Genomic DNA, 25,689 nt, shown 5'->3' with positions numbered 1-25,689 from the left:
GAACAATTCTGGGTCAGAGTTTTTGACTATGAGATGGCAACCCCATGACTTTACTTGATGCCCAGTCCTTCTACTGGAGGTGAGATCTATAAGTTCCCTCTCTCCACTGTAGGGCATTTCATCTAAGGTCCCCACCCTTGGAGTTCTGAGAATCTTTCACTTTCCAGGTCTCTGGTAGATTCTAGAGGGTACCCCCCACCTTTCTTACAAAGGAATCTGAAAATGGCCTAGAAGCACTTAAAGAAATGTTCAAAGTCTTGACATACCCAAAAGATGCCCCACCATGCCACAGGGGCACATGTTCCACTATGTTCATAGTGGCCTTATTATATGTGACTGCCAGAAGCTGGAATCAACCCAGATGTCCCACAATGAAAGAATGGATAAAGAAATTGTGGTTCATTTACAGAATGGAATATTATTTAGCTATCAGAATGAAGACATCATGAGTTTTACAGACAAATGGGTGGAAATAGAAAATATCATTTTGAGTAAGGTAACTCAGACTGTGAGAGACCAAACTGTGGGAAACTAGGTCCCACAGTTACTCTCATCCTAAAGATCTGGCTGACTCTTTGAAGGGAATTATGTTACCCCCCTCCTTCATTGCCTCCACCTGGTGCCTGAGACTGCCAGCTACACTCCCTCCTTCACTTGGCACCTAGAACTGTTTAGATTAAGGCAGCTTCACCTCTTCCTCTATGTCTCCGTTTGGTGCCTGGGACTGTTTATGGCAGTCCAAGATAAATTGCAAAATGTTTGAAGGCCGCCCTGAACTGTTCGGGGGCTGACATTCTAAGATATGCTGCGAGAAGCCTGTAATCAGCATCTGCCCCAGATGTCCATCTCTTTCTCTGTATTTTATTATGCCCCCTCGACCCCTCCCTATTATTTCTCATTGTGTGCTTATAACCAGGTTCCTAGCATCCATTAAACAGACCTTGACAACTCTTTGCTCTCTGCCCACTTCTCTTGCAGGCCTCGGTCCTCCTCGACCCACGGAATAACTAGGCCCTGCTGGGTGGGACATCAGACCCCAAAGAACATGAATGGTATGTACTCACTAATAAGTAAATATTAGCCAAAAAAAAATACAGAACACCCAAGATACCATCCACAGAACTCGAGGGTTAACAAGCCAAAGGAACCAAGTGGAGGATGCTTCAATCCCACTTAGATTGAGAAAAAAAAAAAGCAATCATAAGGCGGCAGAGCGAGGGAGGGGCCTGGGTGAGAGAGGGGAGAGGGAGTGAAAAAAGGTAATATGATAAGGTACTGTGAAGGGAGGCAGAAGTAAGGCCCGAGGGCCAGCAGAATGAATCTTTGAATTTATGTCTTAATTTATAGTCCAAATTGAGCATATATACCTATATGCATACAATGATAATTAATAAAAAAGATCATTAGTTTGGAGGAAATCAGGATAAGAAAGAATTTGGAGGGAGAAGAGAAATGGGAAGAATGTTGTTATTATATTATATTATATCCTATAAAGTAATCCCACATAAAAAGTGTATATATTTCTGCATAAGACATTTTATAAGATGTTGGCAGCTGTATTTCACATTGGTAGCATTGTAGAGAATTCATTATTACAGAAATTAGAATGTTAGTAATAAACTCAATATTTATATGATAACATTGATTTGTAAGTATATTCATGAGTATATAGCCAGAGTGTTATTTTCAGAGACTACTAATTGCCAGAAAAAAATGATTGGAAAACAAGTTTTTATTAAAATGTGATGAACTTAATTAATTTAAAGATCTATAGAATTTCATACATTATCTTGGAATCTATAGAATGTAAATTCTCATTTTATGACTTGAATATGATTCAAATAGCTTTCTTGTTAAGAAAATAAAACAAAAACAAACAACAAAAAACATCCCATTCTGTTTTGTTCTCTTTTAAAGTGTCAAGGGCATGAGATCTCTATCATTAATCTTTCTCAATGAATGCTTGTTTTTTGTTTTTGTTTTTGCTTTGTTTGTTTGTTTGGCTTTAGGGAAACAACAGGAATATCCAGGACATATTAGATAATATTTAAGTAAAATCTATTTTTTCTGAAAAGTCCAAGTAACACTTACTTTTCAAAGTAAAAACATTGAACATATTATTCCTTTCATTTATTAGAATAATAACAATCACTTCATTGTGTCTTTCATTTCAGTCTCTCCAGAATTACTTCACTACTGAATTTTGTCCGTCCAAAGCATCTCCACTGCTTGGGGACATTAGCTCTTGATCCAGACCCAGATCCCACTCAGTCTTATTCAGAGACCTTCCTAGTCTTCAATTATAGTACACCTACATTCCTTTGTGTCAACCTGCAGAAACAGTGGGCATATAGGTTGACTGGTGGGTGACACTCTCCTTGTACAGGCGGTCTTAGGATACATAAGAAACTGAACATCAAGAAAGAGCCAGTAAGCATCAATCCTTCACAGCCACTGCTGTGTTTTTGCTTTCACTCTACATCTTTCAGTTTCTGTTCTGACTTCCCTGGATAAATGTCTGCCAGCTACAAGAAGAAATAAGCCTTTCCTCTCTAGGGTGCCCTTGGAATGAAGAACTGTTGGAAGGGCTAAATGGTGAGAGGGATAATAACTAGACTGTAAAAAAAAAACTTTAAAGATAATTAAAAAAATAATTAAGGGGCTGGGGTCCTGGAATGCTGGTTCATGGGATTATCAAAAGAGAACCTGGGGTAATGACTGAATTGTTATGTAAATAAAAGACTGAACTTTTGATCTGCAAGAGATGAGCTATCCAGAGAGGTTTTAGAATGGGAAGAGAAAGCTGTCACGAGAGAGATCAATCTGAGAAACTGTCTTGAGTAGAACTTAGGCCACCAGGTAGGACCAACAACTTGACTTCTAATCATTTGTTTTGTGGCTCCCAGACACCTCTTCTCCCAGAATACCTCTCCAAGCTCAGGTTGGTCCTTGGCAGCCAATGACTCTTGAGTACATTATCTCAAGCCAATGACTCTTGAGTACATTATCTCAAAACAGTGAAGACAAAAGGTGTAGAAGGAGGTGGGCAAAAGTGAATGCATGATCAATCAATAACAGTGAGAAAGACTCTTGAGAGTGAGGTGGGAGGTCTCAAGTAGATCCATAACTGATGAATGGCTCATCTAGGAACTTTGAATAAGATGTGGCATAATTTTAACAAAGACTAAGATGATTTGTAAAAAGTCTTAGTTAATTCTCTGTATAATGAGGGTAGAGTAAATCAAGGCTCATAAGCTGTGTTGCATGTTCTATGGCCCAAACACAAAGACAGTTTAGTGCTGGTTGTTCATTCAGGTGAGTGATCACATGTCCTAAGAACCCTCGTTCATTTTTTTTTTTTTTTGATCTTGGCTTGTCTTGGTTTTCCTTGTTTTGCTTTGTCTTTGTATGCCAATAATTTACAAATGCATCTTCTCATTGTTTCCAGGTTAGATAACTTGCTTGTGGTTTACTATAACCCCTGTCTTAATTGCCTAAAAGGGGCCAATTTTTATCATCACTACCAAGATGCAGCTTCAGTTTCTATTGAGCACCTCACACCTAACTCCTTATCTATGGGGGTGGTACCTAGAATAGTTAGGGGCTTGTGTAAAAGCTGTCATTACCCACAATATCATCTGTTTCAATTAGATGCAGGAGCCTCTAAATGACCAACAGTACCTTTTCTGTGATTCTTAAGGAAGGCTTCTTGAGACAGAGTTCAAGACAACTAGCTTTCTTGGTTTGTACAAATACTGTTCTTCCTCTTACCTGCTCAGTTTGTTTACCCCAGGTCAATCTGCAAGCTGCCTGCCTTGCCTTCTTCAGTGTTCCAGGGTTTTCTGTGTTAATCCTATCATTTGAACAATTAGGCATCTTAGAAGTTGCATCTGATAACAGATATATACTAATTACCTTCAGTATTTAATAGAGAAGACATTCTTCATTTTTAAAATTATACCATATGTAACATTATCAAAAATAATGTGTGTGTGTGTTAGGCTTTGGATATACCTTTGCTCTGTAACCAAATTTTCGCAGCACTAAAAGAACAAAATACCTTTGTATCCAAACTGACAGCCTTCTTAAAACTACAGTTGTTGAAACATTTCAAGAATATTCCACTTAGTATGAACAGCAACTTACTTGTGAATGTAAGAAATGGAATGCTGATATTCTATATGATGATTCTACTTTTCAAATCCCCAATTTACTCTTACGATTTTGCTCAACACTTTGAAATAAAGCAGGGCATATTCTTCATTCATTATGTATTCAGACACCTATCCAGTGTCAAATTACAATAGAAACACTTTTTTTTCACATTCCTAGAAAATCCAAAGCTGCATATCAACAACAGAAACAATAGAAAGCTTAGAAACTCATGAAAACTACTCACTACTGAATGAAAAATGTAACAAGAAAGAAATGAAAGAAATTGAAAACTTTATAGAATTGGATGATAACATAGCCCCAGAAGGACCCAACAAAGTAAAAAAAAAAATACTGACCAATTTTCCTTATGAACCCAGGTCCAAAAATTCAAAATAAAATATTTGCCAATCAAATCCAAGGACACATCAAAAAGATCATCAAGCATGACCAAGTTGGCCTCATTCCAGAAAGGCCTAGATGGTTAAGCACATGTAAATCAAATTACATAAATGTAGTCTACCATATCGACAAACTGAAAGATACATTATCATCTCACTAGATACAGAAAATTAAATGACTAGAAGTCCTGGAGTGATTATGGACACAAGGAACATTCCTGATCTTAAGAAAAATAGGTTTAAAAAAATCTAAGTGTACAACTTTATATATTAAATAATAAAAAGACATCGTGTTCATGAATTTTAAAGATATAGTTAAAGTGAAAAATGTTTCCTCACATACAATAATATCAATGCTGATTTTGATAAGCTAACTGGAAAATAAAGACTAGAAGCCTGATCTAGATTTATAAATAAGATATTAATATTTGATATGTATCATTTTCACTGACTTTTTGGTATTAGCCAATGTAATGATACAAGAAAACTCTGAGGAGCTAATAATGTCTTTCAGAAGCCAAGGCATAAAGAATCTACTCCAAGCCTGCCCAGTAACCAAGTGAAAAGCCTGAGTTCAACACAAAGTTTTTAAATTCTACACTTAAAATGTGGGTGAGGAGAGAAATTCACTAGATATTTTTGCAACGTCAAATCTTTCACTTGGACTAGATAGCAATAAACAATACTATACGATATAGCACAATACCATACAATATACCACATAATTATAAGCAGAAAATTAATATGGAATTGTTGATGATGTGTTCACGAATTAGAATGTCTTAATAAAAACATGAAAGCAAACATGAAAATATGAAGAGCAAATATTTAATTATTCACTGTTAATATGTTAAAAGAGAGAAGCAGAAGCTCAAGAAACAAAGCTGGTTATTTTGTATCCTGAAGATCAATTTGGACCACCATAGACTGCATCACACAAGCCCAAAAATGAAGAAGCAAGAAGGTGTAACACTGAGGAATTCTAGTGATGGAAACTTAGGCAAATATATCAGGTACAAAATCATCACTTCTCATATCATGCATGAAAGTATCTTAAAAGTGAAGAAAGAAATTAGAGCACAAATGAATTAATATTAGAAAAGACACCAGTGCAAACACGAATTAGTTAAAAGTTAATATATGGGCTCTAATGTGCATTAATTCTAGATGAAAATTGAAACACCAAGTAGAATGTGTTTCACTACTATTTATGAAAATGCCATCAAAATGCTTGTCATTTTGACAGATCATTTGAAATCATAATCAAAAACATGCCAAAACTGCTTAAGAATACCTTGCCAACTTGGCAACATAAAAACTAATTAAAAATTTAAAAATAGAATGTTTTTCTCTAACTATAGATTGAATAAATTTTAAAAAATATTGGAATAAATTGGAGGGTAATACAAGTACGTAAATAAACTGTCAGTATAAGAGGACCTGGTAATATATTAATTTAATGTGTAATTTTACATGAAATGGGTAAAATTTATAGTTCTTAAATTATGAAATTGAAAATTGAATGCTGAAAAAGAATGTCTACATTAGCGGCTATTATGTTGTAGAGGTCTCAGTACTTTAGTGGAACAGATTTCCAGAGCCCATTGCAGACATGGCATGACAGAAGAGAAATTCTTATCATGGTGGGACAGAAGGAAGAAAAATATTAGAATACCATCACTTAGCTACCCTCCTTATTTTTGTCCCATTTACTCTGCCTGGACTCTCATCCCCTGGCTCTGTGCCACATGTATCCATATTAGGTCCTCTCATTTCAGTAGATATTCTCTGGAAGCACCACAGAGACTAGCAACAAGTCTGTCCCTCCACCTCTCTAAGTAAATCTATGCCCAATGAAGTAGCTAATGCACATTAACTTGTAGTACAACCACTTTAAACTTATCCCCAAATACTTTGCAAATAGATGAAATTTGGTCTATGGTTATTTTATTTGGCTTTGAGAATTACTGAGAAGGAATCCCTAGTCTACCCTTCTAACTGCTGGCCTGGCTACCTCCCCAGTGGTTCACTCAAGATACTTGCTGTTTCTCCTGGCTACAGGCTCATGGTCCACCCCATGGAAGCTTTCTGCTCTCTTCTCATTCTTCCTCCTTCTCCAACTCTTCTCTCTTCAATCATTTCTTTTTCATTCTAACCAGGTAACTCAAAACCCACTTAACTCTAATCTGTCCAGTAATTGGCTACAGCTAATTTTATTTAACCAATATTTTAAATCAAATAACAAGATTTGCACAACAAAAGCATGTAAACAAGATACGCCCCTCATAGACCTAGGACCTTCAGGTATAGAATTTAGTGATATGATACATAGCAACAGACCAACTCTCAACAATTTCCTGTTTTTTTTTTTTTTTTTTTGTCTAAATCAAAAGATTCTCTCTCTTAGAAACAGAACACCCTAGGAACAATAATGAAATTATCATGAAAAATTTTAAGTAAGAGGTATATTTTCTAAAAAAAAAATCTAATCTGTTTGTATTTGAGAACTCAGGAGAAAGTATTCTATATCTATCATATCCCAGTCATTTCAGAGTTCTGCATCTAAATCAATTTCTATTCTTACTTGTATTACACTTCTAAAATTACCTTCTTAGACCTAGAATATCATTTCAAATCTTAATCAATCTAAGCGTATAGTAAGATCATGACATTTAGCCTCCAACCCAATGAAATGCCTGAGAAAGAAATAAATAGTACCTGATTATGCACAAACCACAAGGATGTAGCTTCCAAAAATATAAAATTGACAGAGATAGCTCACCTCCTGAACCATTCTCAATATTATCATCAACATTGGAGCATCTATCTTCAGCCTTCTGGCCCAGAATGTCTGACAGACATCTGATGAAGCAGTAATTGTGCAGGACTTGCATACTCTATATTGGCAGAGTTGGCAGCCAAATTCCTTGCATCAATTTGTCCTTTCTGGCCAGTATTCTGTCTGCAGATAAAGTCAAGGCATTTTCTTTGCCCAGTGGCTAGCTAGAAAGAGTTGAAGGAACTCTATCATCTTCCAGTTTGAATGCCTGAAATTGACATGTCTCAATGTCAAAAGGGCCTTAAAAGAATAAAATTATCCTCAAGAGTTTGTAATAGCAGCTATTAAAAAGGAATGGGACTAAACCTTGTACTTTCAAATGAGTTGCATAAACACAATCCCTATCTAAGAGTTGAAACATACATATATTACGTTGTAACAAGCTTAATCTTCAGTTTTGTCTCAATATACAAAGATTTATACTAATGGAAACCTTAAACCTGTATCAATATACAAAATTCTCTACCAGTGTAACAAAGTATAACCTTAGCTTTGTACCAATATATAAAATTCTGTAACAATGTATGCTTATGGCTATAAAATCCTTTTGCTTTAAGAAAATATTCAGGTATTCAGGAATCTATTCCTATTTATCTAATTTCTTATAATATTTATTTATCCCCCTTTTTCTTTTCAACCATCTTTCCCTTAACTAGGAAAGAAAGAAAGAAAGGAAGGAAGGAAGGAAGGAAGGAAGGAAGGAAGGAAGGAAGGAAGAAGGAAGGAAGGAAGGAAGAAAGAAAGAAAGAAAGGAAGGAAGGAAGGAAGGAAGGAAGGAAGAAAGAAAGAAAGAAAGAAAGAAAGAAAGAAAGAAAGAAAGAAAGAAAGAAAGAAAGGAAGGAAGGAAGAAAGGAAGAGAGAAAGAGAAAGAAAGGAAAAAAGATAAAAATCATTGAGCCTAATTTCCCTATTTTGTTTCCTCCCTTCAAACAAGCATAATTATTTGTTATTATCTCTTAAAATGACAACATATCTATAATCATAAAATGCTCCAAACTATCCACCCCAATCTAATGGATTGGGACAATGTTCTTCTTATAACTGCTTCCTGGTGCTTTGTAGTAATAATTCTTTTTGGCGGGGGTGGGGATGGGGGAGGGGAATTAGAAAAATGGTTAGTCTTAAGAAAGTTAGCTACAGCACTTGGTGTCTAGTCTGTGTAAACTGAGAAAATGCAGGCATTTATGAATTCCTGATTGGAACAGTCTGAAAGGCTGGGACAAGTGAGCTAGCTGTTCTGAAGATGTCCAGAAGCAAGTCTTTAGAGGAAACAGCTTCCATGCAGTTTAGTTAGGATGAAGCAGGGAGCTAGAACAGCAGGGCATTTCATCATCCCCATGGGTAAATCTTATCAGGGCTGCCCTCCTGAACTGCAATTCTGCAACATACAAACCTTACATGAAATACATAGTTTTATAAAGACATTTGTATGGAATGTGCAGTATGCACAGATCTATTAAGGGTGCTTTCCTGATCTTTGTTTGAGCAGGTGAAAGACAACTTTCGTACTATAAAAGTTAGTTTGGATTATCTCAGATTGTAATATTAATTTTTATCTATGTCACTTAAAAGAATGGTATGAAAAGTCTCGAGGACTTTGTAGTGAACAAGATCTATTTGCTATGTAAAGACTTTTTCTTTCTTCCTTTCTTCCTTTCTTCCTTTCTTCCTTTCTTTCTTTCTTTCTTTCTTTCTTTCTTTTTTTTTTTTTTTATGTCTCAGAGCTGTTTTCAAGTAGCAGGATCAGCATATACCTTACCTGTCTTGTTGATATTGCCAACCTCTCACATTTTGTCTATAACCAAAATCCTATACAAATAGGATATTTTTAAGGTTGTTTTGTTAGAATTATTGTCTATTAATAAAAATTTAAGGTTGTTTTATTAGAATATATTATTCATAAGCTATTTATTTGAAATGATAGAAAGTTCTACTTTTATGATTCTTGTAATTATTTGTATTGTATGACGTTAGTTAATAATAGAGAAAAAGTCAATTTTATTTCATTTTTATTTTATTTTATTAGATATTTTCTTTATTTGCATTTCAAATGCTATCCTGAAAGTTCGCTATACCCTCCCCCTGCCCTGCTCCCCTACCCACGCACTCCCACTTCTTGGCCCTGTGTTCTCCTGTACTGGGGCATATAAAGTTTGCAAGACAAAGGGGCCTCTCTTCCCAATGATGGCCGGCCTACTAGGCCATCTTCTCCTACATATGCAGCTAGAGACATGAGCTCTGAAGGTACTGGGACCATCTAGAGACTACCCAACCCGGGGATCCATCCCATAATCAGCCACCAAACCCAGACACTATTGCATATGCCAGCAAGATTTTGCTGAAGAGACCCTGATATAGCTGTCTCATGTGAGGCTATGCCAGTGCCTGGCAAATACAGAAGTTGATGCTCTCAGTCATCTATTGGATGGAACACAGGGCCCCCAATGGAGGAGCTAGAGAAAGTACCCAAGGAGCTGAAGGGGTCTGAAACCCTATAGGTGGAACAACAATATGAAAAAGACATTTTTTAAACAACAAACTTCAGTGGAATTTTCTTTGATTCATGTGATGTAGACTCTGATGGTGAGGCCTACTCATTTGGTGGTTTGCTGAGGCAAGACCGGTGGGAGGCCACATGATATTTGTACGAAGTGTATATAGGATTCAACAGATAGTTACTGTGCACTTGCATATCTAGCCTTGCAGCACTTCCTTGGTCTAGTATCTTTGTCTTCATTGATCTTTGCTTCATTCAGAGAGGCAAGGCAAAGAACTTCTGATGGGGTCCCAGCTGGTCTTTGCTGCCCACTCTGATGCATGTTAATTTATTTGTTGGAGGCCTGGAAGTTTCTGCTGGATTGTCCCACTGCTGCTGATTCATGTTCATTATCCTACCACTACTGAACTGGACTGCTGGTATCCTAACAGAGATTGGAGATGTCTTAAGGAACTACTTCTAAACAGGTGCACATCCCCTTGTCCTGTTTACTATCTTTTCTCCCCTACCTTTGGACAATGGGTTAGAAGGCGAGGGGAGTCAAAGCATTTGAGAATCATTAAAAGTGGGTTCTAGATGGCCTTTCCTTCAGCCTCTACTCCATTTTTTCTTTTTCTTTTTTTTTTTTTTTTTCTGCATCCGGAGATTGCCCCACCTTGGGATCCATACTATCTGCAGACATCAAACCCTGACACTATGGCAGATGCCAAGAAATGCTCAGGGACAGAAGCCTAGTATGGCTGTCCTCTGAGAGGCTCTGGCAGCATCTGACTAAAACAGATGGAGATACAGACAAATCATTGGACTGATCTTGGGAACCCAATGTAAGAATTATGGGAAGGACTCAATAAGCTAAAGGAGATTGCAACCCCATAGGAAGAACAACAATATCAACTAACAGGATCCTCCAGAGCTCTAGAAACTAAACTACCAACCAAAGAGTATATATGGATAGGCCCATGGCCTCAGCTACATGTGTAGCATAGGACTGCCTTTTCTGGCATCAGTGGGAGGGGGGACCCTCAGTTCTCTGGAAGCCTGTTGCTCTAGGGTATGGGGGATGCTAGAGGGGTGAGGTTGGAGTGGGTAGGTGGGTGGTGGAGCATCCTCTTAGAGATAAATTGGGGGATGGGATGGGAAGCTTGTGGAGGGGAGACTGTGAAGGGGAAAATTTTGAAATATAAATAAATAAAATAACCAATTAGTTAGAAAGAAGGAGGTTTTTAAAACAAACCAACCCTATAATCTGCATATAGCTTGATCTGCTAGGATTTTAAACTGTGGGAATGGGGCCGACTCTGACTCTTGACTGCTTTTGGGATCCCTTTCCTCCAACTTGGTTGCCTTTTCCAGCCTTAATAGAGGGGAGGTGCCCTAGTCTTACTTGATATGCTGTGTGCGGTTATTATTCCTGGAAGGCCTGCCTTTTTATGAAGAGAAACAGAGGAGGACTGGATGGTGAATGAGGACTGAGGAATCTGGCGAGGGCCTTGGAGGAGAGGATAGAGGGGAAACTGACTGGAATGTACTTTTGTAATATATGAGAGAAGAGTAAGTTAAAAATTTAAAAATGACACCATGCAATTTGCAGGCAAATGGATGGAAGTAGAAAAATTCATCATGAGTAAAGTAGCTCAGACCCAAAAAGACAAATATAGCATGTGTTCACACATAAGTGGACATTATCCATTAAATAAATGACAACCAAGCTATAATCTATATACCTACACATAAGCCCAAGTTCTTAGCACAAAGGAGACTCATTCAACCCAGAGGAGAATGGGGTAGAGAATCAGAAGCAAATGGAGGAATTGAGGATGAGGGAGAAGGGGAGGATATTAGGGAAAGGTATAGGGTATTTGTCCTGGAGGAATGAAGGACCTCCTCTGGATAGAGAACAATGTGGCCCACAGGAAAATGATGCTTTAAAAAGGTAAGGGCAGGAACTCTGTACTAGCATGAGAGTTTCATTTTACTTTGGCATGCTAATTAGGTGAACCAAGGGGGCCTTTGACTTGCTAAATTTCAATACATTGATATCCTGACCTTGGCAGTCAGTCTCAGGAGGAGGAAGTGGCCAAATAAGGCAATAGACCTTGCCTTATTTGTTGGCTAGCTTTAAGAATGTAATCAAATGACTTTTAGCAATGCAGCGGGGTGGAAAAGAGGGCAAAGACCTATCATATTCACAAAGCCTGTGCTGGCCAGAGTTCCTTCACCAGAGAGGTTAGGTAAAAAGGAGATGTGTGTGTGTGTGTGTGTGTGTTGGTGGGGTACATGGATAACCCTGAGAATTTGAAAGGTTTTCAATGTAGACAAGGGGTAGATAGGGCCAGGAGTAGGAGGGACTATAGTAGGGAGGAAATTAAATGTAAGAAGAGTATGGGGAGATATAGCTTAAAGTGGGAGGAGCATTGGTGAGCTGTGTGGAAACCCAGTGTACTGGAAACTTACTGGGATCTAATGAGGAGATCCTAATGAGGAATCTAGTTTTAGGGTATATGGAGTCTCTGGCCATCTCTTGTAGCCAGACACATCTTACAGTGCAGGGTCTATGTACCCTTAACTATTAACTTGTTGACCTAGAAAGTCCAATAAAATTTTCCAAACAACCCAGGCTGATGCTATGACAAAGGGTTGCTCTCAGTACACTGACAGCAGAGCTCCATTGCCAACTATATTCACACAACATACTCAACAGGGAGAAATCAAGCTGGTGCCTACATGGACTCTTAAACTCTATGTTCCAGTCTCATTGATGCAAGAAGCTGCTCTGCAGGCTACCAAAAGAGAAACTGGACACCACCCCTACCACAAAAACCTTGACCTGCTTCCAAAATACTCTAGGGCAATGGTGACACAGAACTTGTTGGAGCACCCAACGAATATCTGACTTGATTTAAGACTTAAGTTTAGATAAAGAAGATGTTTACAGCATAGCTGGATGTGTCATGATAGAATTTTAAATACTACCTAACGTATGTATTAATGAATCAAATTGTTAATATTTTACATTATTATTCAATTGATATTTTCAGTACTTATATTGTCCTAAAATAAATATTATTTCTTTAATCTAGTTGTTCAATTGGTTCAGGTTTCTTAAATGATTTTATCCCTTATTATGTATTCAGTCTTATAGCATCATTGAATTCACAGAGGGTATTTAGTCTTTGGAACTTGTAGTTGTGATACTAAACTTAAACAGAGGAAGTAGGAATGGTCAGAAAGAGGAACAGAGGTGAGGAAGAGAGAGAATACTGATTATGAATATTTATCAAACATATTGCACAAAGTTTGCATTATGTTGAAATTATTACCTAATTTTACCTAGATAAAGAACTGCTAATCTCAAGTTTATTCCACTAAATACATTACAAAATTTATGTCTAACTCCATTATTGTTTCTGTCTTCAAACATTTCATATTTTATCTACCATTTACTTTCACATTTGTGAAGTAAAATGATTTTTAAGTTAAAATTACACGTATTTATTTAGTGACTATGCATGTGCAATTGTGTATACATGCATGCCCACATGTCCTGGTGTATAGGTACAAGGCAAGGGGCACATTTTATGTAGGTTAGAACCGTATCTATGCCTGCAAGGACCTTGGGATTGAACTCAAGTCGCCAGTCTTGGTGACAAGCAACTTTGCCCATTAATCCATCCCACAATTATGGAAACAATTTTTAGAGTATTTATTTTAGTAGTCTAGGAACCTGACCAAGGAAAATATGATATCCCCATAAAACTTAGCATAGAAAAAATAGCACAACAGTAGCCAACAAAGAAGGAGCGTCCTTCAATGGTAATATGAAAATTAGCTTCATATTTATTTTATTAAAATTGAAATTGAAATCTGATATAAGAGTGCTGAAAAACTTCAGAGCAAAATGTATCAACTTGGAGCTAGATAGTATGTTTCATGTGTTCCCTGTATTTCAATTTTAATGCAGACCCCTCTTTTCATATTTAAAGAAGCTGGGATAGATTTCAATAGGCCAAATGATAATTTGGTAGAAAAGATGGTAGCTTTGTGATGATATTTTATAATGGCAATCATAACGACATGAAAATTATTCGTAGTAACAGATATTATGGGATGCATCATATGCTATATTTTGAGTATTTTCTTCAAAACCCATACTAAAATTTAAATATATTTTAGTAGTGTAAAGATATAAATCTTTTAGAAGGTTTTTGATACATGAGGGCAATATCACATGTGAATAGAATGTTATCACAAGGGTATATTAGCTATAGATAAGAGAAATATCATCTTTCTTTCTCTCCCCTTCCTTCCTTACTTTCTTGCTCTTTCCCTTTCTTGTTTCCATCTATGCCTTACCTTGAAAAATAATGAAAAATAAATCCCACCAGATGCAGAGTTCTAATTTTTGGTTTTGCAGCTTCAAGAAGTAAGACACTGTTTACATTATATCCTGTTTTTTTTTTTTTGTTTTGTTTTGTTTTGTTTTGTTTTTTTTGTTTGTTTTTTAATCTTAAAGGAAAAGAAAAGACTGAGTAACTTTACAAATTTACAAATTAGAGGGTATCTGGATTGGCCACACTTAGAAGTAAGATGGTTCATGGATCCTTACAGTAAAAAATCGAGCATCTCATGGCAATACCACTATTGACTCACTGTGAACATGCAAGATTTTTGTGACTCTCAAAAAGCTAGGCTACTTGGAATTATCACGGAAATTTAAAAAATATTAAGTCATTTTTCCTAGAGTAGGATATTTTAATACATCAAGTATGAGATATGAGTATTTGTCAAGCCTTGATTAAAAATAAAACAAGGTTTGCTTCTCAAAACCATCTAAGTTTGTGCTATAAGCACGCCTGTCATGTCTGTTATAACCGTTCTCTAGAAGAGTATAAATATAAGTCTAGAAATGGGCTCAGTGATTGGATGTACATGGGGGTTAATCACTGGAACTCAAAGGTTAAGTGACGATGTCCGTCACTGTACTGAATCAGCTCCAGAGATCAGTTCTATGCCTCTTAGAAACTGTGTCTCAGAACTCAATGGACACCATAACAAGATGATGGCCAGGGAAAGGCCTTACTCAGTGGGCACCCCAACACTGTGAAGAGCCCAGGGAAAAGCATTCTTCTGTGCACCCCTATATCCAGGTGGATGCCCAGGAAAAGGCATAAGTATTCAGTTGGCACCACTGTGGTGGGGCGTACCCTTGTCCTTGGGCTCTTTCCAGGAGAGTTTTCAGCAAGCCAAGACAACAGAAGCAGTGTTGGCAGATCACACAGAAAATCCACAGAACCCATGCCAAACCCAGCAGCTGAGGTAAAGACGGCTGCAATAATTAAGTAGGAGTACAGCTTTGCAATCTTTCCCTAACAAAGTGAGCTTGGCAGCCATTACTCCTTACAGAAAGCGAATTGAGGGAATGCTGTCGCTGCCCACCCACTTCATTCATCAGGCCCCACACCCAACAACATTCACAACTAGCCAGTGATTGCTGTTAGACCCAGCCACTGTCAACCACACACACACACACACACACACACACACACACACACACACACACACAGAGGCTTTGCATCGAGTACAAACCTTTTAGGTCTGTAGCACAGGTGGAAATTGGGCTTGCTTCCTTCAAAGGTTGTTCTAAAATTAGTTTGCTCCTGCATGCGTTTTAATTCTTCCATAATGCTAATCCCTTCTCAGCTAACTTCTGATGCAACAATTCCGGAAGCTGTTGCTGTTTCAGGATGCAGGTGCCCTGCCTTCTATGTACATGATTGTCCAGTGCCTACAAGGGAGATAGACATAAATAGAACTTTATCGTTTATTCTGTTCCCTTGGGCTTCAAACTTTCTGGATGCCCTACTGTGAGATTCTAGGGCTTTTATAGTTTATGCCCTTAGATAACCTCCATTCACATACTTCTTTAGACCATCCATTCATATGATAGAAAAAAATAGTACATAAAAATAAAAACCTAGAGTTATTAAGGGACATTAGTATGTAGGCTTCCTTTTTTATATTAAATGCATAATGTGTGTGTGTGTGTGTGTGTGTGTGTGTGTGTGTGTGTGTGTGTGTAGGAGGACAGAAGGCAGTGTTGGTGTATTTCTGAATTTCTCTCTACTTCTTAGGTTTTTTTGTTTTTTGTTTTTTGTTTTGTTTTGTTTTGTTTTGTTTTGTTTTTTACAGAACCCTTTTACCAGTTTGGATAGACTAGCTGTCCAGCCAGCTCCAGGGACTGGCTTGTCTTCAATTCTCCACTGCAGGGCTTACAGGTTTATAGTGCTATGGCTAGCTTTAGACATGAGTTCTGGGCATCTGAAATTAGGTCTTCACACTTTCATGATAACCTCTTTGTAGACAGAGCTATCTCACTAGTCAGATGATTCTTATATTTGTATATTTTGTGAATTTCTTATATTTCATTTTTAATTTACATAGATATTTTCAAGACTTCTCAGGTATATCTATCATAGTACTCTAAAACTATGTCTCATAGCTTTATTAATTATAAATTAATAATATTAATGCAAAGGTAATGATCTTTCAAAAATATCATTTGTTTTCCTGTAGTTTCATGAAATATTTCAGAAATAAATAGACCTGATATGCTGTATTTGAAAAATAAAATATATCGATTTAGGGAGTGGTAACTGAAAATAAGCTAGCAAGCAACATATTTAAATATCACAAATGCATCTTATGAAGATCAGATTGAAGATTGAATTTATGGATGATACGGTTTCAAAGAAATTATTTTGAGATAAATTGTTGTAGTTGCTTAATATTTAGTAAGCATTAAGGAATATTTCTGTGTTCGATTTTTGTTTATAGACAAATGTTTGCTTGGTAATACATTGAAATTCTATTTTTATGGCTCTTACATAAACAGAGATACTTAATAGTGTATTTGATTTCATGATTTGATGATATAGTGCTGTATGTATCACAAGAAACATTAAAGGACAAATGAAACATCTTTCTTGAGATTTTGTTTTCAAGGATGAGTAATCAATTACCTGATATTGTTTACATGGAGGTTTTCTTGGAAATCTACTTTCCAATCATAACATGATGGAACTTGAAATTGCTGTGAGAATATTGGATGATTGCATTTTTTTTCTAAAAAAGAAAAAGAAAGTAAATTGACTACTAGAATAAACAAATATATTTCTTTCAGCTCTAAAATTTGCCTAGAAGCATCATGTGCCCTTCTTTAGGAGCTAAGAGTAAATCGAGAGACTTTCAAATCCCAGCACCAGTTGAATAGAAATGTCTCACTGAAAAAATAGTCCAAAGTGAGCTACAGGAGAACCTGTGCCTCCTAGGGAAGCCATTTGTGCTTTCTTTGGATGCTCAGATGTTCTGGTAACTGTTGTGCCAACTGGACAGTGTGCTGCTTTAACCTTGACTTAAGTCCAAAAGTCCTGGCAGGCTTCCAGACATCAGCCAAAGCTGGAGCCTATCAGGCCGAGATAATCTGTAATAACCCTGTCATGCTCTTGTGTCATTTAGTGATTAGCAAATTGATCTTCAGTTATCACAATAACAAGGGAGGTTGGGTTCTAATTAGTGTGTGTTAACTTCAAAGATAATTATACATGGCAATTCAGAAAAAAAACGCCCTTGCATTATCATAAGTCATTTATCAATACTTGTGCTACTGGGGAAATCACTGCACTAAAGAAATTAATCTTCAAGATACTAAGCTAAATGAGCCAACACCTACTGCCATAGCCTTTGATGAAAGTATAACATGACCCACCAAAGTCAATACCATGCAATGATATCAGAGAAGTAGAATGTGCTAAGGGAATACCTGAGAGTTTTTGACAGATTCCAGCAGACCATTATTTTAACATGGGGCAAGTACAGGTGACCTGATGATAGAGTGTTAGATAATAACTACCTTGAAGGGATTGATCTGGGGTTAATGCAGAGATTCTTTTTTATAATCTTTACTTTTTTTTATTGTAGAAATCAGTCAAATGGGATTTTTGTGACATCTAGAGTTGTGGACTGAGCAGCAACCAGACTTTTATCCTTTCAGTGTGAGACACCTATTGCTCAGCTTTCTCAACCGTATCATTCAAACTAATCCAATAAATCCTCTTACACACACACACACACACACACACACACACACACACCTTCTATCAGGTCCGTTCTATTAGATAACTATGATTAACAGAACATCCTCTATGTAATTATGGAAATATTATACAGGACCCCATAATATACATACTAACATGGTAATATTTTGAAAGTAGGGGGTTTCTTTAAATATTGAAAGTTAAAATAAAAGAAGCAGATTTTAGAGAGAATCAAATTGCTTTATTGGGAACACAGCATTTCAAATCAACCTTCTTTTAAATGGGTGAGAGTTCATGGACTCTGCAGAGATGCATATACAAAATGCTTAATAAAATATATCAATAATATTTTCATAGAGAGATGACTTGTTTAAAACAGCCTTTTACAATGAGGATTCTGAATACAGATTTAATTGTTAATGACTATAGAACAAATGCTAAAACTGAATGGAATATAAGAAGGAAGCGAATAAACTGATCAAAAGGCCTGGTGTGCTATGTTAGTTGTCCAGTATTGATTTCTAAAATTATGAGGAATATTATGTCACTGAAATAGTTTATCTTATAACTCATTAAGCATAAAACTAGCACTGTTTTGTAGAGAAAATGAGAGTATTTTCTGATAGAGTTGAAATGATTTATTATTGCATTGTAAGACATATTTACAACAAAAACTTCTATTCCAATACAAATGATCTCTTATTCTTAAAGTTTTAAAAATTAGGACATATCTTAGATTAGTGTGCAGTGTCTTAATCTTCATATCTAAAATACCTCTACTATACAACAGCTTACAACACTACTACCATAAACCAACACAGTGCCTTATAATTTCATAGCTGTTATCTTTTTAAAATTATGGTTGCATGATATTGTCAAGCAGCATTGTCTAATTTTTAAAAATTAAAAAATCGAGAACTAATCATAACTGAATTCCATTAAACATTGCGATTTATATTATTATATGATATTTACTGGCTTGACAAATATTGTAAATATCACTTATCAAACTGCAGTTCTAGGACTTTTGTGTATATCAGAAACAAAAAGCAAAAATAATAATAAAAGCATAACATTGATTTTTATGTAAACCATACTATAACAGCGGGGAAAATAATAGAAGAGTCCTAAAAATATATTAAACTTATAACTAGCAAATATTATAAACAAAGCTATCTGGTACTAAACAAGGAAATTCATATTACTTGGGTGATTTTACAATGTATTTTTAAAATATTTACTTATGCTTTTTGGTGTTTTTAAAACAAGTTAATAAAAACTATACATAAAAGTAATATCTGGTCTAAACCATTATATTTATATTATATATATGTATGTTCACACAAATACATATATGCATATATTTGAATGTAAAAAACACCATGCATATGAAGGAGAATGGGAGGATTATATGGAAAGGTTTGAATGGAGAAAGGGGAATGGAGAAATGTGGTTGTTATAATATCTAAAGTAAAATCAAGACATTGGAAATCAAGTTTACTTCTATTCCTCCATTGCAATTCTTCTCTATCTCCCTCTTGCCTATTGTTTCCAGAATTTATGGTTCCTGTTCCACATCCAGAGTCCACTCTGCCCCTCCCTCATATGTGTTCAGGACATATTCTTGGTGCTTAGATAGTCTGTGGGACTTTACCCTTGAAGAAAAGTAATTCATTCTCTTTAGCCATCAATTACTAATAGCTCCTCCACTAGAGATTGGATTTTTGCTTGTCTTCCAGTCTGGCCCCATCTCATGTTTGTATTGTGTACACAGTCATAGCACGTGCATGTTATTATATTTAATTGTCATATTGCTTCCATATATATGGTTTCAGTGGTTACCCACTGCCTCTGCTTCTTAAAATTTTTCTGGATTGACTTGTTGTAAAAGGCTTTACTCTATTGTCATTGAGCTAGATAGAGTAGTATATTTAAGTAGTCAATATAAATAAGACAGCATAAATAAGAAAATCTAACAGAGGAGCCCACATTGGGGAGGAAGGGCAATTTGTGAATGTAAATTTTAAATGAACAGTTAGAAGAGAAAATAGGGAAATGAGAAAGTGTATCTGGAATTAGAAATCTCTGAGAGTCGTCATAGAAAACAAGGGAAAGTAATGTGTCTAGAAGTACGGGATCTGTAAACAGTGTTATTACTTTAAGAACAGACAAATAAAGGTAAATAAAATCATTGCTTTATTAACAACCATCACTTTCTAGACTTTCTAGAAACACTGTAGAAGACTCTGTGGACACAAGTCGAACAGTACTGCTCAGATCCAAAGGAAAAGGAAGACATGCTTTACAAACATGTAGAGTTGGAGGTAGAGAGGATAAAGGCGTCACCGAGGGAAGCAGATATAATCTACTTAACTTGTGACGCACTATTATGTGTGAAGAAAGAGCAGAAGACAGATGATGAATTAGCCTTGTGTTGATTGCTGCCAGTGATACACAGAAGAAAACACTGGAAGAAAAGCAGGCTTTGTTTCCATTTTTTTTCTCTCGAGAAAAATATGCTGAGATTCTTTGTTTTATCTTTGATCTTTTTAATCTTGTAACAAGGAGTTATCAAGGGTAATGAGTAGGCAGAGCTGTTGAGTAGCCTGAAGATAGTGGATTCCAAAGAAATAAAAGGAAGGAAAGAAGGAAGGAAAGAAGGAAGGGAGGGAGGGAGAGAGAGAGAGGAAGGAAGAGAGAGAGAGAGAGAGAGAGAGAGAGAGAGAGAGAGAGAGAGAGAGAGAGAGAGAGGAAAGCTGACATAAAAGATGGGACCTGGATGATTTAACTGTAGGAAAATAGGTGTTGACTTCTTGATTTCTGCTTTTCCCAGAGTATGATGTAAACTTGTCAACAAGAGAGAGTGAGGAAGAGGGCTGGTTTTGAGGCACTGACTATATTATAGGCTCAGAAATGGGAAGCACCTTTATGTTTTTTGGATACTAAATGCAATAGAAAACAAAAGAAGAAAACTGAAAGTCTGTCTAGAGGACAGATGATGCCATCTGCATGTGTTTGGTAACTGAATACCAAAGAGGCTTCTGAGAATTGGGAATACTTATTGGCTAGTCCATGAAGGAGCAAATATGGCATTGGATCATGCATACGGCTTCCAAATTACATCTGCCCTGAGTAGACTAATCATTGCTCACTTTGGAGAAAAGGAAAGAGCCGACTGAAACACAGTTAGGTAATAACTATCTGTGTACGTACTCAGTGAGTGCTGGCAGTCAGATCAAATCATCCTGATTCCTGGTCAGAGGACATGATGTGGAAGATGGTCCTGTGAAAATTAGTCTGATAGAAGTTTTGAAAGCAATTTGGAAGTGTGAAAGTCTGGAATTGAGAATACCAGGATAGATCTTAGAGAAGTTCATTTAAAAAGCAATCATGGTCAGTAAGAAATTGGAGAAAGAAGGTGGGAACAACATAAATGAAAAGGTAAAGATCCTCTCATGCTCCTACAATTTTTATGTGCTTGCTCTGTCTTAGCTTTGGCATTAGGTGCACATAGATAATTGTTCTGTTTTCCCTATGGGTCTGTTGTGGGATCAGGGTGTGAGATAACTTTTAATATGATGGATGCTCAGCAATTCTTTTCCACTGAGATGCTATTTTCTCTGGATCAAGTTAATTATAATGATGTTGGATTTAATTATTCTTACTTAATAGAGTTGTATCTTACTGTATAAAGTTAGTAAGTCTGCAGTATCATGGTAAGTTGGATTCAATTTCGATATTCACCTGTTAAGTAGTATTAGACATCTTTTAAAGAAAATTATTGTGCTTGCCTTGGGAAAGCAAAAATGATAAAAGTTTTCATCAGTTTATTTTCTCTATACAGTTAAAGGATCTGAAACTCATATAGTTATATATCTGCTGTTTTTATGATCAAATCACTATCAAAATTTTTTTCAAGTAATTACATTAAAAATAAGACTTTCAAAACAGAGCACACTATATTTTGCTCTTTGTTATACTGAGTTTGATTCTTGATAGTCTTTGAAAATTTTGGTTTGAGAACCACCTGATAGAAATAAATCATCTCTATTAAATTACCTAAAATATTTCCCAAAGTTCTTAAAGGACTTTACTTAGTTTACTTATCACAGTAATTATTTTTTTTTATTTTCCAATTTTCAAAGCTTAGTCTCACCTATATTACATTCTGACTGCAGTTTCCCATCCATCATCTCCCCTTACACCCTCCCTCACTTATCTTCTTCCCCAATACACTTCTTTCCCTTCAGAAAAGGGCTGGCCTCCAAGGGATAACAACTAAACACGGCAGTCAACCACAATAAGACTAGGCACCTTCCTCATAGTAAGTCTGGAAGAGGTAACTCAATAGGAGGAAAAGGGTCCTCAAAACATACAAAAGAGTCAGAGACAGCTCCCACTCCTAGTGTCAGGAGTTCCAGGAAAGGACCAAGTTACACAACCATAGCATATATCAGATCCTTGTCTGCTCCCTCATTGTCCATTCAGTCTCTGTGAGTTCATATGTGGCCCGTTTAGTTGATTCTGTGGGTGTTCTTGACCCATTTGGCTTTGATAATCCTCCTTGTCTTCCTCAGGCTTCCCTGAGCTCTGCCTAGTGTTTGACTCTGGCTCTCTGCATCTGCTTCTGAAGTCCAGATTCTGAGCTAACAAGCCTGGTCCTGGTCCTCCAGGCAGCGTCAGAGGTAAGGTGCTTCTTATGGTGTCAGTCCCAAGCTCAACCAGTCATTGGTTGGCCACCCCCACAATTTCTGTGCTACCTTTACCCTTGCACGTCTTGTAGGTAGGACATATTACAGGTTTTGAGGCTGGCTTGCTGTCCAGTTCCACCACCAGAAGCCTTGCCTGGTTTCAGGAGATGACCAGTTCAGCCTTCTTATTCCCCATTACTAGGACTCTTTGCAAGGGTCTTTTTCATAGATTCCTTAGTTTCCATTGCACTAGGTTTTTCCTTGTCCCTCCAATCTCTCTCTCAGTACTCTCTAAATTCACCTTTCTCCCACTTGATCCCTCTAGGTCCTGTCCACACCCAACTCTAGTACAAGTAATATCTATTGTATGTCCCCTCTCAGAGATGTTCATGAGTCCCCCCTAGCACTTAGCCTCTCTATGTCTGTGCATTGTAGTTTGGTTATCCTTTATAGCTAATAACCATTTATAAGTGAGTACATACCATGTTTGTCTTTACAGGTCTGGGTAATTCCTTTGGGAAGATTTTAATTTCTAGTTCTATCAATTTTCTGGCAATATTCATGATGCTATCTTTAACAGCTAAGTAACACACCTTTCTGCGAATATGCCACATTTTCTTTATCCATTCCTCAGTTGAGGGGCATTATGGGATGCTAGATATTCTTAATAAAGCTGAAATGTATATAGTTGAGTGTTCTATCCATTTGAATATTTCAAAATAAATCTAGTAGGAGATATAAAATATAAATAAATTCAAATTATTCTAAAATATTTTGTGAAGATTTTTTTGTCATTAGAGTCAGTTTACACTATTGAAAAAGGTGTTCACAAATTATAAAGGATATTTTTCTAAGTTTTTGAAAATATGATTTATCAGTAAAATGTATAAATTTATACGTTTATTTATACATTTATTTATACAATCATTAAAGTTATCATTAGAAATTGATCCTGAGAGAAATAGAATTCAATGAGCTTGTTTAAAAACATTCATGTTCTGTTTTAAGAACATTCTCAGCCTGTGGTGAAAAGTTTCTAGCTAACAATTTGAGAGTTGAAGGACTAGGGAAACAGAGATTAAGAGAGGAGGACATTTTGTATTAGTAGAAATGAGTACTGGAGAAGCTATTATTGCAAAAGACAGAGGAAGGGAAGAACTAGAAAGTAAGAGATGCTGGCTGCTGCTGCTGCTATCTGTGTATACGAACTAGAACCTGAAGAACAAACAATTATGAAAGTCTTCTGGAGTAAAAAGGACAAATGATTTCTGGAGTAGATTAAGCAGACTCTGTAAATGGAGAGATATTGCTATGGTCTGAATATTGGAATTTCCTCCCTATTTCATTTGAATACTGAAGTTCTAACATCTTTTTATGATTGTATTTTGCAGTGCTGTCATCTGTTAGGTGGTTATCGCATTCGGACAGAGACTTCCTAAAGCAGTTATTGTGGTTCATAGTAGGCTCCCTTCCTTATGGGAAGAGAAACTTCAAGTCTCCAGTCTATGAGGACAGACTTCAGACTGAAGGATACATATGAAATGGAGAAAATGGACTGTCTTTTTTTATAGTTATTGTATTGTAACACACATTTATATGGATGTATAAGTTTTCATTTGTCATAATATTATATAAAATTATTTTTAACATGTTTTGTTCCATTTGGAGTGAAAAGCAGATTTCTAGTATTTATATTTACATATAATCTATTCTAAGAAGGAATATAGATATTGGTAATTTTATGGTAATTTGGAACATTTTGATCTGTCATGATTTAGATTATTGACATGAAAAATGAATGTATAGTTTTAATTTCATTAAAAATATTTTAGGAACATATTCCTGTTTATATTTAAAATTTTTGTTTTCACCTATCATTTTGTATAACCACTCCCACACTCCACATTCTCCTTCCTTTATTTGTTTCTTTATGGTTCTTAGGATTTTTCCTAATATATTGTGTGTTAATTTTTGACTATAAGTTTGCCTAATGTGTCACAGACTTTGATTTATATACTTCTGAAAGTCTGGTACTTGTAATAATATATTGAACATACTGATAACTCACTACATATTATAAAGTAAATACATGAATGAGATTATACCAAATATTATATATATATATATATATATATATATATATATATACATACATACATATATACATACATATATATATTATGCTTCCCTTTTACATTTTTATTTTTGGGTTAATTGAATGATAATGAAAAGACTATAGGTATAATTCTTAAGTGCATTTCTATGTGAAATGTTTCAGATTAAAACACTAAGGACCAACCATACCCATTTACAACAAATAAACCCAGCATGCTCTTATTGTTTCCAAACCCTTTGAAGCTAATTTCAGAAGGTCATAGGCTAATGTGATAGGATAGACATATAAATCGAATGCACAAAGTATTCCTTTACTTTCTCTATTTAGGAAATGTACAATCAAATTAAACATTCTTGTATCAGATCTCATAAGATAAATGACAAATTTATCTGCAGTTTTCCTCACATCATTTAAACAAAGAAGTCAATTAAGTGGAACATTAAAAACTGATGGATCAAAGAGTGGCATAAAACAGCAATTAGAAATAATGAACTCCGGCAGTCAAATGACAGTGAGAAGTCGTGGAGTGACAGTGACATAGCCAGTGTATTAATGAGAAATGACAAGGAGGAGCAGAACTGCAGATTGCCGAGCCTGTGACTGAGTATGCGTGGGGAAAACTGATGCGGATGGAAACATCTTTGATGTGAGGGAGTAAAATTTCACTGTAGATATCATATAGTTGGCGAAGAAAAATTCTCATTATTATAGCATTTCAGAAGATCATAATGTAAGTGAATTCATATAAAGAATGGTCATTTCAAGTTTGTATTGGAAATTGAATATTAGTTTTGTTTTAAAGATAGTGTTTTAGTTTTCTTAAAAGGACTTAAAGTATCTTGGCTTTGCTTTTGCAGAGTCATGAAAAAGTGTCTGCCATTCCAGATGGAGTCTTGATGA

The 25,689-nt window shown here is 36.0% G+C and overlaps 1 long non-coding RNA gene across 1 annotated transcript; it reads left to right on the top strand.

Moving 5' to 3' along the window:
- On the top strand, positions 1-24,257 carry Gm41481. Its single transcript, XR_876187.1, has 5 exons — positions 1-79; positions 979-1,052; positions 10,231-10,356; positions 22,560-22,667; positions 24,065-24,257. It is a non-coding gene; the product is annotated as a predicted gene, 41481 (long non-coding RNA).
- Positions 24,258-25,689: the final 1,432 nt, after the last annotated feature.

The sequence above is a fragment of the Mus musculus genome, chromosome 16, assembly GCF_000001635.26.
Source record: "Mus musculus strain C57BL/6J chromosome 16, GRCm38.p6 C57BL/6J".
Classification (NCBI taxonomy): Eukaryota; Metazoa; Chordata; class Mammalia; order Rodentia; family Muridae; genus Mus; species Mus musculus.
Note: the sequence above shows the minus strand (reverse complement) of the source record. Positions and strands in the feature narration are given on the sequence as shown.